Source organism: Macrobrachium rosenbergii, chromosome 13, assembly GCF_040412425.1.
Source record: "Macrobrachium rosenbergii isolate ZJJX-2024 chromosome 13, ASM4041242v1, whole genome shotgun sequence".
In the NCBI taxonomy this organism is placed as follows: domain Eukaryota; kingdom Metazoa; phylum Arthropoda; class Malacostraca; order Decapoda; family Palaemonidae; genus Macrobrachium; species Macrobrachium rosenbergii.
In genome coordinates this window covers 45916929-45926928 of record NC_089753.1, presented here as the reverse complement: position 1 = coordinate 45926928, position 10000 = coordinate 45916929, and the positions used below count along the sequence as shown (strand labels likewise).

Genomic DNA, 10000 nt, shown 5'->3' with positions numbered 1-10000 from the left:
TCTGAAGAACAAGAAAAATATTTATAAAAATCAGACAATCATTCAAGAACATATCTTTGAAGACTACCTTTATTTACAAAAACAAAACAACCAATCGAAAACAACCTTCTTTCCGACGACCTCGTGAAGAGGATGATTACCAACCTCACCCCGGCACGCGGAGAGGAATCGAGCTCATCAGACTAACCAGTCGACTAGTTTGCACCTTATGGTCAAAGAGTCTAAACATTCATCAGACAATGACCTGACCCTATCAGCCATCAAAACAATTGCGTCAGATGAGTATGGTTAATTTGTAACTGGTGTAGTGTAGTCTCCTATCTATCAGTTCATAATGCAGGGAAAGGCATACAGAATGGTAACCAAGGGAAAACGAAGAAAGAGAGAGAAGGTGAGAGACAAAAATTAATGACAGGCCATGGGAACAGCAACACGTGTTATCAGACACCACCAGAATGCGTGGTGTCTTTAGATCAGTCATCAATATCAGATAAGTTCCACGATCGAAGTGTCAGAAGCAGCACATTCTGGCGAAACTTCTCCCTGTGAGTTTTCGTAAAAATGAATAATTCTTTAAATTAGACGGAGGGAGTGACAGAAGCTGACAGGAGAGAGGGAGAGAGAGACTGGGAGAGATAGAGGGGAGAGACAAAATCGTATTACCCTTTTTAAACCACGAGAGAGAGAGAGAGAGAGAGAGAGAGAGAGAGAGAGAGAGAGAGAGAGAAACCCAGCCGCTGGAATGCACATAAATTAATGAGTTTGGAATATTCATGGGCTCATGAATAAAGGCCCCGAGGCGCTCTGAATAAATCTCGGAAGAGCAAATAAGAAATGTCAAGTATGCCGGCTAGGTGAAGGCAGGCGCAGAGCTGTTATGTAGAGGAGGACATATTTGGAATCTTGCGCGCACGCGCACACACACAAACACACACACACACAAATACACACACACCCATATATATATATATATATATATATATATATATATATATATATATATATATATATATATATATATATATATATATATATATATATATGTATATGTGTATGTATATATGTGTGTGTACATATATGCATATGTATAAATAATATAATAATAATAACAATAATAATAATAATAATAATAATAATAATGACACTCTATAAATAGTGTCAATAATTCGTAAACCAACCGACTATTTTCGCAAACTCGCACAAGTAACTTTTGTAACGTCTAACAAATTTAGAGAGAGAGAGAGAGAGAGAGAGAGAGAGAGAGAGAGAGAGAGAGAGAGAGAGACTCTAAAACAACTTCAAATGTCTGAGGAAAATCGTTTGTGTGCAAATCAAACGCAAATAAAGAGATCGATAGGGGTGGGGAAGGTGGGTAGGTCTGTGGGGGAGGGGGGAAAGAAGAGGGGAGGAGGTGGAGAGACGAGGGGAAAAGGAGGAAGAGGAGAAAGCGGGAAAAATAAACGAGAGACCCCTTCCCCCAAAAGTACGGGAATGAGGTCCCGGCCTCTAAATAATGCAAGCAGTTCACACAAATCACATTTTTTCACTTTGAAGGGGGAATCAATACCTTTACACTTGCAACTGCACTAAGCACCTAACCACTGGGCCACCGAGTGTGGCAATGCGACCGCCTTTAATTATGTAGGACAGGGTTCTGCGTAGTATTGCTCTGAGAGAGAGAGAGAGAGAGAGAGAGAGAGAGAGAGAGAGAGAGAGAGAGAGAGAGAGAGAGAGAGAAAATGCTTTTATACTCTCCCCCCTCCCCCGTGCCTAAATTAAATATATTCGTTCGTGCTCTCGTTGGCTGGTTACACAGTAATTGCTCTTGTTTTAATTACATTAACTCCCTCATTACCTCATTACCTACTTAAGGGATAATCGATTCTGAACTCGTTTAAAAAAAAAAAGTTTTATTTCCTATCGACCTTCGACAGCCGCAATGACAATTGACCTCTTCACGACTTGAAAGATAAAAGTATCAGCAGTCACATACTCGTATACTACTAAGTATAAGGAGTCTCGAACTGGATATTTTTTATAAAAATAACACGGAAAATTTTGTTATCGAACACCAAGTAAAAATATAAAATCACACAGGTAATTTAATAACCCGGACTTCCGGGAAAAAAAACCTGGAAAACGCAAATCAATGTAAAGTATACCTTAGTTTAACCAGACCACTGAGCTGATTAACAGCTATCCTAGAGAGGGCTGGCCCGAAGGATTAGACTTATTTTACGTGGCTAAGAACCAATTGGTTACTAGCAACGGGACCTACAGCTTATTGTGGAATCCGAACCACATTAAAACGAGAAATGAATTTCTATCACCAGAAATAAATTCCTCTAATTCTTCATTGGCCGGCCGGAGATTCGAACGCCGGCCCTCCAGAGTGCTAGCCGAGAACGGTACCGACCAGTCCAACGAAGAACTGCAAATCAATGTAAGTTACTATAGTACAAAGGTTACATGCTCTGCAGACTTAGAAAAAATCTTAATAAAATTTTTTTTATAATATTAATGAAAGGTTTCTCTCTTGTTCAACCATGCTTATTCCTTCCCTTCTACTACCTAGCTTTGGAATTCACTTCCCACTTCAACTTTCCCTGACCCTTATAAACTCTTCCTTTAACAGGCTGTGAAGGGTCGTTAAAAACTACCCCTTTATAGTTTTCTGTAAATGGAAACTACTGTGCTGGCTTTGTCTGTCCGTCCGCACTTAATGCTGTCCGCACTTTTTCTCTCTGCACTTTTTCTGTCCGCCCTCCGATCTTAAAAACTACTGAGGCTAGAGGGATGAAAATTGGTATGTTGATCATCCAACCTCTAATCATCAAACATACCAAATTGCAGCCATCTAGCCTCAATCGTTTTTATTTCATTTATGGTTAAAGTTATCCATAATCTTGCTTCTGACAACGATATAAGATATGCCACCACCGGGCTGTGGTTAAAGTTTCATGGTCCGCGGCTCATACAGCGTTATGCCGAGTCCAGCAAAAGATAGATCTGTTTTCGGTGGCCTTGATTAAACAAAATTGCGCCGAAGCAAATTCGGCGCATTTTTTACTTGTCTCTGTTTCCTTCTCATCTTGTCTTCAGCAAGGCTCCAACAGATTCTCCGCAAAATTGACTCAGATGACCTTCGTCTACTGATGAGTAAGTTGACAGATTTTCGTTGAATTCTACAGGGCCGTAACGTAATACTTTATTACTTAATCGCAGAAAAATACTCAGTTACTTCCTTGGCATACTGAAATATCTTGCAGGAAAATCAACTTAACCGCTCTTAATATTCCTTAGTCCAAAAATGTCTCAAAATGTGTGAAATTCATCACATCATTCCACAGATTTGTTCTGTATATCTAAATCAGACGGACAAAGTAACTTCATTATTATTATTATTATTATTATTATTATTATTATTATTATTATTAAGAAACGGAATGACAATTACAACATGATAAGTCCCATTTTAAAATACGTGACAATACGATTATACGAGAGACAGTTTCCTCCCGAAACAAAGAACAAAGACAAAACAATGAAATCAATAAAAGCTAAATTAACGGATGGAAAAAAAGTAGGACACGAGAACTACATTAATGAAAAAAAAAAACCACGCATAACAAATGCCTTCTCAGACATGCAAGGAAGCACAGGAGACATAAAAAACACTCCACTATACCGGCCTGCAGGAAGTCGCGGAGGAGGAAGAGACTTCCGAAAGAAAACAAACAACTCCCCCCCCTCTCCTTCTTCCCATTCCCCAACTCCCTCACCCCATCTCTCTCTCTCTCTCTCTCTCTCTCTCTCTCTCTTCCCACATGCCCAAGACCTGGCCAGGCCCCGCCCCAAAAAAAAGCAAGCAAGCAAACGCATGTAAAAAAGAGAGAGTAAAAAGGAGGGGGACGGGATGGGCAGGGGAGGGGAGGGGAGGGAGGGAGGGGAGAGGGAGGAAGGGAAGGGGAAGGTGACGAGAGGAGGAGGAGGAGGAGGAGGAGGAGAGACTTCCGAGCCTAGCCTTGATGAATACGAAATCAAAACAAACAATTCCCCTTCCCCTTCCACCTCCACTCACCCCAACTTTCCCCCTACCTCCCCCAGTCAAAAGCAAACAAACGTAGAGAGTAAAAAGAGGAGGAGGAGGAGGAGGAGGAGGAGGAGGAGGAGGAGGAGGAGGAGGAGGAGGAGGAGGAGGAGGAGGCCTTCTGAGCCTTGAAGTAACCAAGAGCAAACAAACTCCCTCCTCCCTCTCCCCCTTCCCCTCCCCCTTTCCTCCCAAAAAGAGTAAACAAACGTGAAAAGAAATTTTTAAAAAAGTAAAAAAAGAAAGTAAAAAAAGGAAAGTAGGACACGTGGAATTCCAAATATTAAAAAACAAACAAAAACGAGCTATCATAAACCCACTCATTCCCTTCCAGGGGAAAAAAGAACAAGCAGAAAGAAAACAAACGGGGGAGAGAGAGAGAGAGAAAGTGAGAGAGAGAGACTCCTTCCCCCTCCAAAAATTAGAACAAGCAGAAAGAAAATAAACGGGAGAGAGAGAGAGAGAGAGAGAGAGAGAGAGAGAGAGAGAGAGCCTCCTTCCCCCCCCAAGTAACAAAAAATTAGAACAAGCAGAAAGAAAACAAATGAGAGAGAGAGAGAGAGAAATGGAGAGAGAGAGAGAGAGAGAGAGAGAGAGAGAGGGAGAGAGAGAGAGAGAGAACCTCCTTCCCCTCCAAGTAACAAAAAATAGAACAAGCTGAAAGAAAACAAACGGAAAGAGAGAGAGAGAGAGAGAGAGAGAGAGAGAGAGAGAGAGAGAGAGAGACTAAAAAAAAAGAGAGAAAAAGTTCGGTTATTGCTTTGGTCGTGGGTGTGGCGGAGTCGGATCGATCAAGGAGGAAGTCCCTCCTCCTCCTCCTCCTCCTCCTCCTCCCCCCTCCTCCTCCTCCTCCTCCTCCGTGCCCTGCGGTCTGGCGTGTGTACGGATGGCCTCTTTCGCCTCTCTAATCTTTCGCTCGTATGAGCGCCCCCCCCCCCACAAGGATAAATAAATTAGATGAAAGGCAAATACGTCAAAAGGAAGATGGAAAAAATGGAGGAAAATATTTCCTCCACTATTATAAACAAACCGGACAATATTAATATATGAATATCAAACACTTATATATATATATATATAATATATATATATATATATATATATATATATATATATATATATATATATATATATATATATATATATATATATATTAGATAAAAATAAATAGTTATATAAAGTAAGAGCGTGACGGGGCAAATAAGTAAAAGGTATCTGTATAAAAGTGAATAAGTGTGAAGGACGAAGTTAGAGAATAAGTGAATAAATGAAAGTCAAACATGGAATAAGGAAGAGTAGATTAACTACAAATAATTCAAATAAATCAGTAAATGCAAGTCAGACATCAAAATAAATAAATGAAAGTCAAACTCGGCAAAAGGGGTTTGAAGGAATGTAGGAAAATAAAAGCTAGATTACAAATAGAACACAACATAAAGACTGAACGGCAAAAGGTTAAATGGACAAGATATAAGAAAATACATTAAGAAATGAAAGAGAAGGAAGAAGGAATAAATAAAATTATTCAAATAGTTTGTGACAGAGTGAATAATTTCAACGTATAATGACAACAGACAAAGGGATCAATCATATATATATATATATATATATATATATATATATATATATATATGTATATAATATATATATATATATATATATATATATATATATATATATATATATATATATATATATATATATATATATATATATATATATATATATATATATATATATATATATATATAATATATATATATATATATATATACATATATATGTATATATACATACACACACATATATATTACTGATCCCTTTGTTTGTTTTTACTTATATATGTATATATATATATATATAATATATATATATATATATATATATATATATATATATATATATATATATATATATATATATGAGTGAGAGAGAGAGAGAGAGAGAGAGAGAGAGAGAGAGAGAGAGAGAGAATAAAAACGTCTGAATAAACCTTTTACCCGTCTATGATTCTAAAATTCCCTAAATAAACAAATAATCAAATAAAGGAGACTAAACAAATAGAGAGAACGGGAAAAGGTCGCGCCCCCATTACCGAGAGGAAAAAAAACAAGCCATTCGTTTATTTCAATAAACAAATGTCATCCCCGTGGACTAAAAAATAAAAAAAAAAATAAAAAATAGGAAAGGTACTTGACAAAACAAACCTCCCCATAATATGTGAAAATAGCAAGAGTTGTTGAAACGAACATTTGGCCGAATAAAACTTACATAAAAAATGTTCCATATTCAAAAGGTGACACACAATTTAAAAGTAAACAATATGTCGCTGAAATTGTATTATTTAAATAAATACGTTTATACCGAGCATTTAGTAAATACCAGAGAGTGTATTGCAGTAAATTGCGTATCACCGTTGAGAGAGAGAGAGAGAGAGAGAGAGAGAGAGAGAGAGAGAGAGAGAGAGAGAGAGAGAGAGCATGTGTGTGTGAGAGAGAGAGAGAGAGAGAGAGAGAGAGAGAGAGAGAGAGAGAGAGAGACATCTGTAAACAAGGGCAGCAAAGGAACAAAAAGCGATAAAACGAGATTAGCAGAAGAGAGAGAGAGAGAGAGAGAGAGAGAGAGAGAACAAACCTCGAGAAAGAGGAAATGGATAAAGGACGGAGAGGAAGATGGAAGCGATATGAGAAAATAAGATAACCCGCAAAGGGTACGGAACACTAAAACAAACACACAAACACACACACATACACACGTCCAGTAACGTGTTTACATACACACAAAAAACATACACACGTGAACCACAAGTATAAATGATTACATTAGTAAAAGTACAAATTTACCATTTAATTTTCAACATGACACAGCGCAGCATTATTCCTCATGAAATAAGACGGGCGAATCTTCAATTTTTCTTTTTTTTAGGTAATAATCCAACCTTTCGCTTCCGGGGTCACTGCAACCTGGTTCCGCAGGAATGCATTTTCATCCGTGCTTTGCAATTTCCTTCTCTTGCAAGCAAATTGCAATAAACAGTAATTCAGAAATCCTCTTGGCACAGCTCAGCGCATGAACACTGATGCAATGTTGATCTCACTGAAGACATCATATTGCATTCAAACGGATTTGCTAAATACTCTGATGGAAGAAAACCCGTAGGGGGGTAGTGCCGTCAGTGCACCTCATGCGATGCACTGTAGGCATTACTTAAGGTTCTCTGCAGCGTGTCTTCGTCGCCTAGATGCAACCCCTCTCATTCCCTTTACTGTACCTCTTTTCATATTCTCTTTCTTCATCTTACTTTACACCCTCTCCTGACAATTGATTCACAGTGCAACTGCGAGGTTTTCCTCCTGCTGCACCTTTCAAACCTTTTACTGTCAATTTCCGTTTCAGCGCTGAATGACCTCATGATCCCAGTGCTTGGCCTTTGGCCTAAATTCTGTATTTAACTCAACTCAACTCAACTGATGGAAAATGCACAACAAAGAAATGAAAATTAAGAGTTGAAGCAATGAAAAAAAATATTCATTGTACTATATTAATTAAAAATAATAATTTCTGCTCAATGTACTGCATTAATGAAAAAGAATAAATTCATTTCCCTGGAAACCTCTCACCGTTTTTCTAATGACGATGAAAGCTCCGAGGGAAATGAAGCCATTCGTCATTTTAATGCGGAGGATATTTTATTCGCGTCTTTCACTCTTCCATTTGCATTTCTCGGGTTGTCATTCTTCTTTATCATAAAAAGGGGAAAAATTATAACTATAAAAATAAAAAAATCTTAAAAACCGTTCGCCTGGTATCCAAAACAGAGAAAAGACGAAATCAGGATCAACTCCGGTGAAGGCAATGGAATTCAAGGTTAATGTTCATTAATATTCCCTTCCATCTCTTAAAAGGGGATTCTTCTTTATCATAAAAGAGGGAATGTTTATAAATTTTTTTTTAACAAAATACGTTTCGAGTGGAGTCCAAACCAAAGAGACGACGAAACCAAGATCAAATCCGGTGAAAGTCAATGGAATTAAAGGTTAATATTCATTAATATTCCCTTCCATCTCTTAAAAAGAGGATCTTTCTTTTATGATAAAAATGAGAAAAATTATAACTTCAAAAAATTTTTTAAATAAAAAACCTTTCGCGTGGAACCCAAAACAAAGAGCAGACGAAATCAGGATCAACTCCGGTGAAGGCAATGGAATTCAAGGTTAACATTCGCTAATATTCCCTTCCATATCTTAAAAAGGGGTAGAAATAACACACGAAAAATACCAGGAACGACCCTGGTTCCTCCATCGGATGGCCCTTCCGCCACCTGTGGCCTGGTCTCACCAGGCCACCAAGCAGACGGGAAGATCTTTCTATCATATACGTTAAATTTTTTTTTTTCTAATTCTTTTCCTTAGTTGACAAAATTTCGTTTAAAATATCCGCAATCCGTCTGTATGTCACAGTTTTCTTTGTTAACTAACAGTTATTATTATTATTATTATTATTATTATTATTATTATTAAAATACAAATACTGTCTAAACATTAGGGAGAAAATTCTTAAAAGATTTTCTTATCAGCAAATATGGTGAACCTTAAAAAGTTAAATGCATAAAATTACAGTACTTCAGATTTAACATAATTGAAATAAATATAAAGATTATCTTTAGCATTTCTTATGACTATTCCGATAAAACATGTAATTTCTCGACTATGACTATACTTTTTTCAGCTCGTATGGAACGTTAGATCCTCTCTCTCTCTCTCTCTCTCTCTCTCTCTCTCTCTCTCTCTCTCTCACACTCAGATATCACACATACACAGATATCACCCACAGACATTATATATATATATATATATATATATATATATATATATATATATATATATATATAGAGAGAGAGAGAGAGAGAGAGAGAGAGAGAGAGAGAGAGAGAGAGAGAGAGAGAGAGAGAGAGCTCTCACTTTCAAACGACATCGATTATTTTAATTTACATTAACTGGAACTTCCAGGTAGGCAGAGCTGAACTCTCAAAGCCGCACCCAAATGGCAATTTTGCTCAAGAGCAAGACATAATCCCAGCCTTCTCCAAAGACCCCGCACACTACGAGATTCCAGACATCCAGGTCCTTCTTTAATTCAGCACTCAAGCATCTTCCCGAAAACATCGAGATTAATCTCTGCGGCCTCGATCTCGCCCGGATGTATCCCCACTCCCAACCCCCGGCCCCCACACTGAAAAAGAAAGTGGCAAGGTGTGAAAACGATTAGAGGCCTGGTGTGGGCCTTCGAACCTTCATCGACCAACAGATATTCTCTTTTTGTGGCATTATTTCAATGCAGACTGACATGACGTAAAAATTATATATATATATATATATATATATATATATATATATATATATATATATATATATATATATATATATATATATATATATATATATATATATATATATATAGAGAGAGAGAGAGAGAGAGAGAGAGAGAGAGAGAGAGAGAGAGAGAGAAAGCTTTTTGAAGCTAACTTCTACAACCAGTCTCTAATTGTGGAAGTATAACAGTCTAGTGAATATGAACAAAATTACATAGAACCAACCTGAAACTCCACTCCAAACTTGAGAGAAGCCAAAAATAATATGAAACACAATACCGACAACTATAAATAACTATCGTAACCTCTTACTCCTTCCAATAAAGACAATATCTATATTTGCTCACGAATAACCCAAATGACAGCTGTTATACCAAAAATACTTCCAGTTTTATCTGAACTTGATAATGGAGTTTTATTACTGTTACAATCAATATTTGTTCAAGAAATTGGATAATAATATTTTCTATATAGTCATTCTTCACTAAACTTTAATAATAAAGTTTTCTTACAGTGGCTCTAAAGCTCACAATAAAAGG

General features: G+C 37.1%; 1 protein-coding gene across 1 annotated transcript in view; it reads right to left on the bottom strand.

Annotated features, from left to right (window-relative positions):
- Positions 1 to 10000, bottom strand: part of LOC136845268 (genetic suppressor element 1-like) — a 641960-nt gene that overhangs the window by 513572 nt on the left and 118388 nt on the right. The window lies entirely within an intron of this gene.